Below are 7506 nucleotides of genomic sequence, written 5' to 3' on the forward strand. Positions count from 1 at the left end.
TACTTCGTGGTTCCCAAAAAGGACGGAGCCTTTCGTCCCATTCTGGACCTCAAGGAAATCAACAAGGTGCTCCGGGTCTCCAAGTTTCGCATGGAAACACTCCGCTCTGTCATTGCGGCGGTTCATCAAGGGGAGTTCTTAGCTTCCCTCGACCTCACGGAAGCTTATCTACATATCCCTATTCATCCGGCCCATCACAGATTCCTTCGTTTCAAAATCTTGGGTCAGCATTTTCAGTTCCAGGCGCTGCCCTTCGGCCTGGCGACCGCGCCCAGAACCTTCACAAAGATTATGGTGGTGGTAGCGGCCGCGCTCCAGAAGGAAGGCATTTTGGTGCACCCGTACTTGGACGACTGGCTCATTCGTGCGAAGTCTCTGTCGCAGGGACGGGCGGCGGTCGACAGGGTGGTGTCTTTCCTTCAGTCCCTTGGCTGGGTGGTGAACTTCAACAAGAGCAGCCTGCGGCCAGCCCAACAGTTGGATTTTCTGGGAGCGCGGTTCGACACGGCTCTGGGCAAGGTCTTCCTGCGGCCGGACAAGGCTCAATCTCTGCGGGATCAGATCATCCGGTTTGCGTCCCTTCAGACACACACGGCGTGGGACTATCTCCAAGTCCTGGGTTCCATGGCGTTTGCGATCAGCTTGGTGCCCTGGGCCTTTGCACACCTGCGGCCTCTGCAAATGTCCTTGCTCTCGAGATGGAAACCAGTCTCTCAGGACTACCAGGCGATTCTCCCGCTTCCCCCGGCCGCCAGGTCCAGCCTGAGTTGGTGGCTGGACCCCAGGAACCTAGCGCAAGGATGTTCCCTGGAAACGCCGGACTGGGTAGTGGTCACTACCGATGCCAGTCTGTCCGGCTGGGGAGCAGTGTGTCTCCGGAGCTCGGCTCAGGGCAGGTGGACAGGGGATCAGTCTACCTGGTCAATCAACCGCCTGGAGACCAGGGCGGTTCGTCTAGCCCTGGTGCAGTTCCTGCCTCTGATCAGGGGGCGAGCGGTTCGAGTCCTCTCAGACAACGCGACGACGGTGGCATACATCAATCGGCAGGGGGGCACTAGAAGCCGCCTGGTCACGTGGGAGGCCGCGCGCCTGATGGCGTGGGCGGAGCGTTTCCTGGATCAACTGGCGGCATCCCACATTGCCGGGGTGGACAACATTCAAGCAGACTTTCTGAGTCGTCAAGCGTTGGATCCGGGGGAGTGGTCTCTCTCCGACGAGACGATGTCGCTCATCTCCCGCCGGTGGGGGACGCCGGCGATGGATCTCATGGCGTCCGCCGCCAACGCAAAAGCTCCTCGTTTCTTCAGCCGCAGAAGGGAGCACGGCGTGGAAGGCGTCGATGCTCTGGCTCTCCCCTGGCCCACTCAGATTCTACTTTATGTCTTTCCCACCTGGCCACTGGTGGGAAAGGTGATACGGAGGGTGGAGCGGCACCACGGTCAAGTCATCATAGTGGCTCCGGAATGGCCGCGGCGTCCATGGTTTGCAGATCTGCTCGGCGTGTCGGTGGACGGTCCACTCCGACTCGCGCACCTTCCACGTCTTCTGCATCAGGGCCCAGTATTTTTGGAACAGGCGGAACCCTTCTGTCTTGCGGCGTGGCTTTTGAGAGGAGGGCGCTCCTGAACAAGGGCTACGCTATTCCCGTGGTGGACACACTCCTCAAGGCGCGTAAGGCTTCCACGTCGGTCGCCTACGTGAGGGTCTGGAAGGTCTTTGAAGTTTGGTGCTCGGCGCGGGGGGCCCTCGCGACCGCAGCTTCCCGCCATCACATCTTGGCGTTTTTGCAGGACGGGCTGGAAAAGGGTCTTTCCTACAATTTGCTCCGAGTGCAGATGTCGGCCCTCGCGTCCTTGGCTCGCGCCTCCGGCAGGCCGGATCCGTCATCTCATCCGGATATATCACGGTTCCTCAGGGGAGTTAAGCACTTGCGGCCGCCGGTGCGTTCTCTCTGTTCCTCCTGGAATCTCAACTTGGTGCTGAGAGCCCTGGGGGGGCTCCCCTTCGAGCCTTTGCGTCACTCTTCCATCAAGGACGTCACCTTAAAGACGATTTTCCTGGTTGCCATAGCCTCGGCAAGACGTATCTCGGAACTACAGGCGCTGTCGTGCAGGGAGCCCTTCCTGCGGTTCACGGACTCCAGGGTTTCCCTGCGGACGGTTCCTTCGTTCTTGCCTAAGGTGGTCTCCTCGTTTCACATGAACCAGGTGGTGGAACTTCCAGCCTTCCCAGGGGACGCCCCTGCGGCGCTTCGGTGCCTGGACGTCAAACGAGCGCTTCTCCGCTATTTGGAGGTGATGAATGACTTTCGACTCTCCGACCATCTCTTTGTCCTCTGGTCTGGTGCTAGAAAGGGCCGGCAGGCGTCCAAGACTACCATCGCGCGCTGGCTCAAGGAGGCGGTGGCTGCTGCGTACATTGGTTCCGGGAAGGATCCTCCGGTGGGTATCAAGGCGCATTCGTTGCGAGCCCAGGCCACTTCCCATGCAGAGTCTCAGCTCGTCTCCATACAAGAAATCTGCCGGGCGGCAACTTGGAAGTCTCTCCACACTTTTGCCAGACACTACCGACTCCATGTACCGGTGACGGAGTCTGGTTCCTTTGGGGACAGGGTACTTCGAGCAGGGTTCTCAGGGACCCACCCGGTGTAGGGAAGCTTTGGTACATCCCACTGTCTGGACTGATCCTGTACGTACAGGGAAAAGAAAATTACTTCTTACCTGCTAATTTTCGTTCCTGTAGTACAAGGATCAGTCCAGACGCCCACCCGGGGTGAACCTCCTCGACTATTCTCTACTGTCCTTCTGTTCGCTGCTCCTCCTCTCTCGGGGGTAGTGGGTTTTTGTGTGTTGTTATGTTTGACAGTTCTCATTGCATGTTGCATAAATTTGTTCACAGTTTCAATCTTTTGGTTGAGTTTATGCTTGATCCATCATCCTTGGTCTGTCCAGTTTTCTGGCTTGGCTTTGATATTCTCGATACTGAGGATATAGGAGGGTGCACCAGTTTATATACCAGCACCCTCAAAGTTTTACTCTGACTCCATCTGCTGGACGGGGGACATAACCCACCGTCTGGACTGATCCTTGTACTACAGGAACGAAAATTAGCAGGTAAGAAGTAATTTTCTTTTATATCTTTTTATAATGGATATATTACATGAACATCTATCACTTATATTGCAAAAATACAATTCTAGGCATACTAAAAGCATATCACACCCAGGTTTCACTGTTTAGGTGTAAAAAGCTGCCCACTCGATTTCTAAATTAAGACCCCAAGGGACAACTGTAGCCCACTGAAAAATAAATTTTTGCTCAATTCGTCACAACCATTTCATGGTGTCTCCCCGGTAACCCTCTGGGCACTGTGTCAATACACAAAATTTCAAATCCATGAGTCCATGTTGAGTTTCCCTCCAATGCTTAACTAGAGGTGCCCCTTCCTTTTGAATACAAATATTACTTTTGTGTTCTGTAATGTGTTGGCGAATAGTACGTGTCGTATAGCCAATATATATAAGATGACAGGGGCAAATAATAGCATACACAACATGTTTAGACAAACAAGTAAAACGTCCCTTCAAAAAATATGTGATTTTTTTATTTGGATGCAAACATTTATATCCAACCAATACATTTTCAAAAGTAGAACAGCCCTGACATGTGAATTGCCCTACCTCATCAGTATTATGTTCAATATGAGTTCTATTAATGTTTGAAGCAACTAATGACCTCAAATTCCTACCTTTAGTGAAGGCAAAAATGGGGGGTTCTTTACAGCCCGAAATGGATTTCAACAAACTCCAATGCTTTAAGATCAACCTTTTAACAAGGAATCCCTTAGAAGAATAAGGAATAGTACAAACCAGACTATCTAATTGAGTATTATAATTCTTGATTAACAGATTCTCCCTATTGGCATATAGTCCCCTCTTAAAGGCACGTTTGACAATTTTCCTAGGATAACCTCTAACCAAAAACTTTTTAATAAGACCTTGAGCTTTCCCCTTATACTCTTCCACTGAATGGCATAACCGTCTATATCTCAAGAATTGGCTAATGGGGATGGACTCTCATAGCCTCCTGGGATGAAAACTGTTAGTGTAGAATTGAATTTCTATCGGTAGGTTTGGTGTATACTGTGGAAGAAAGTTTACCTTGGTTCCAAAAGATTTTCATATCTAAAAATGGAATAGAGAATTTGTCCACTTGAAACGTGAACTTCAAATTTTCATCTACCAAATTCAAATACCTTTTAAAATCTTCCAGTAGTTTTACTTCTCCAAGCCAAATCCAAAATAAATCGTCAATATAACGGCGCCAAATCTGACGTGCTGAAACAATGGGGCTACATAAATGAACATCTCTTCTATTTTGGCCATGTATAGGCAGGCCACCGAAGGAGCAACAGGGGATCCCATGGGGTAGCCCCTGTGACATAAGAAGGGCAAAGGGCTGTCGGCTGCCAGTAATCAAAATGGCGTCGACGGCCCTTTGCCCTCACTATATCACAGGGGCTACCGCTGCCATTGGTCGACCCCAGTGACATAGTGAGGGCAAAGGGCTGTTGGCGCATTTTTACTACTGGCAGCCGACAGCCCAAGTCCAGGAGATCACTCCTGGACCGCTCCTGGACCCCCGTTGGACCACCAGGAACTTTTGGCAGGTCTTGGGGGAGTCAGGAGGGTGGGGGATTGTAGTAAATTAATTTTGGAGGTCTTTGGGGGTGTAATTTTTATTAAAGATTTGTCTGCGAGCCCTGGACCCCCGCTGGACCACCAGGGACTTTTGGCAGGTCTTGGGGGGGGGGGGGGGGGGTCAGGAGAGTAGGGGGTTGTAGTAAATTAATTTGGTAGGTCTTGTATGGCTCTCACGGAATTACATTTTAAAATATGTGGCGTTCATGGCTCTCTCAGCCATAAAGGTTCCTGACCCCTGCTCTAGGTTGTAAGAGATTATCAATGAATTTTGCCAAAGATTCAAAGATTGAGCCAATACCAGAGACTATAGGTCTCCCAGGAGGGTTATTTAATGACTTATGAATCTTTGGAACAAAATAAATATACGGGCTAACTGGGCATTTCGTATACAAATATCTATACTCCTTCTTAGTTATGGCTTTAACCCGCAGAGCATCTTCCAGAATTTTATCAACCTTCAATTGTAGATCCACCACTGGATTCGTCTGTAGTGCTAGATAATATTGCTCATCATTTAGTTGAGACATGGCTTCATTGTAATATTGTATATGATTTAAAATCACTACTGCACCACCTTTGTCTGCCGATTGGACTGAAGTTATGAAGAATAAAAGAAAACTAATTCATATGGAGTTACACGCTGCCACGCTAACAGTATAGGATTCCTAGGGGATTAAGGATGTCGAAAGAACCATCCATGTTTGCCAAATGATGAAGACTTTGTGACACATTGGAATGCTGTGTTGAATAAGTGTTTTTATGATTTAATATTGCTCATTTTATCAAAAACTAAGACCCAAATGAAAGACTTACAGGGTAAGATTGATAAAGATATGGAGGGTTTACAGCAGATTTTGCCTAAAGAAGTATTAGACACTCAACTAATGGAGAATCAGAAGCAACTTGACTCTTGACGGGCTGACATTAAGAAAATTAAAATATCAAAGTTGCAAAGGGATGAGAGAGACTATACTAGCGGTTATGTATATATCTGGATGTCAAAAAATCGGAAGAGCAAATATAAAACCAAAGGTGACTTTTCATCTTCATCAGATGATTTATCTGAAGATGATAAATATGTATCCGGTAGACATGAATCCGCTAGGAAAGTGGGATTTAATATGAATGAGAACCGACAGGATACTTATGTGGAAGGGGGTATTGAACAAGATCGTAATAATTCCTCTTTTTTATCAAATCGGGCACGAGGTGGGAGAGGGACAAACAGTTATCCGGCCAAACGCAACATGTTGAACAGGGAACCGTACAACTTCAGACGGTAAGGGAGAATAAATTGGACCAGAATAATATTGTAGTAAATCTGTCTGATAAATGCCTAACTCCAGCGGCTTTATCCGCCTTAAATAAAGGGTTGTCATTTATCCCTACTCAACGTTATGACCCGTTCTTAACACGGGTAGAGATTCAAAAGTTTTTTCATAGGATCAGATTAAGAGAATTTTTTGGTGATCAGACTGCCTCTTGTTTGTATAAATTATATAAACCTTCTGCTTGGATGCACACGGTTCCGCCAGGTCCTCTGGTAGTAGCATTCAAAACTCTCATAATTGATGAGTTGAAAGAATTGGATGACAGTCGGGATTTGTACCAACATAATTGTACTAGGAAGGAATGGATGGCTATCAAACAGATACAGAATGATGAGTCTATTATAGTGTGTCTGGCAGACAAAGGTGGTGCAGTAGTGATTTTAAATCACATACAATATTACAATGAAGCCATGTCTCAACTAAATGATGAGCAATATTATCTAGCACTACAGACAAATCCAGTAGTGGATCTACAATTGAAGGTTAATAAAATTCTGGAAGATGCTCTGCGGGTTAAAGCCATAACTAAGAAGGAGTATAGATATTTGTATACGAAATGCCCAGTTAGCCCGTATATTTTGTTTCAAAGATTCATAAGTCATTAAATAACCCTCCTGGGAGACCTATAGTCTCTGGTATTGGCTCAATCTTTGAATCTTTGGCAAAAGTCATTGATAATCTCTTACAACCTAGAGTAAGATCAATTAAATCATTCGTACGAGACTCTACAGACTTCATTTTAGGTTTAACACAAGAGGAACATGAATCTAATGAAGGTATGTTAGTTACGGCAGACATCACCACATTGTACACTAATATACCGCAAGTTAAAGCAGTGGAACTTATTCAAGACATTATGGAGCAGGAAGAGATGTCTGACAAACGTAAAAGGTTTATTATGGAGTTAACAAAAATAGTGTTATTTGAGTACTATTTTGAATTTCGTGGCATATATTACAAACAGATTAAGGGGATACCGATGGGACAGGGGATCCCCATGGGATCCCCTGTTGCTCCTTCGGTGGCCTGCCTATACATGGCCAAAATAGAAGAGATGTTCATTTATGTAGCCCCATTGTTTCAGCACATCAGATGTTGGCGCCGTTATATTGACGATTTATTTTGGATTTGGCTTGGAGATGTGAAACTACTGGAAGGTTTTTAAAGGTATTTGAATTTGGTAGATGGAATTTTGAAGTCCACGTTTCAAGTGGACACGTTCTCTATTCCATTTTTAGATATGAAAATCTTTTGGAACCAAGGTAAACTTTCTTCCACAGTATACACCAAACCTACCGATAGAAATTCAATTCTACACTAACAGTTTTCATCCCAGGAGGCTATGAGAGTCCATCCCCATTAGCCAATTCTTGAGATATAGACGGTTATGCCATTCAGTGGAAGAGTATAAGGGGAAAGCTCAAGGTCTTATTAAAATGTTTTTGGTTAGAGGTTATCCTAGGAAAATTGTCA

This window comes from Rhinatrema bivittatum, chromosome 16 (genome assembly GCF_901001135.1).
Source record: "Rhinatrema bivittatum chromosome 16, aRhiBiv1.1, whole genome shotgun sequence".
Lineage (NCBI taxonomy): Eukaryota > Metazoa > Chordata > Amphibia > Gymnophiona > Rhinatrematidae > Rhinatrema > Rhinatrema bivittatum.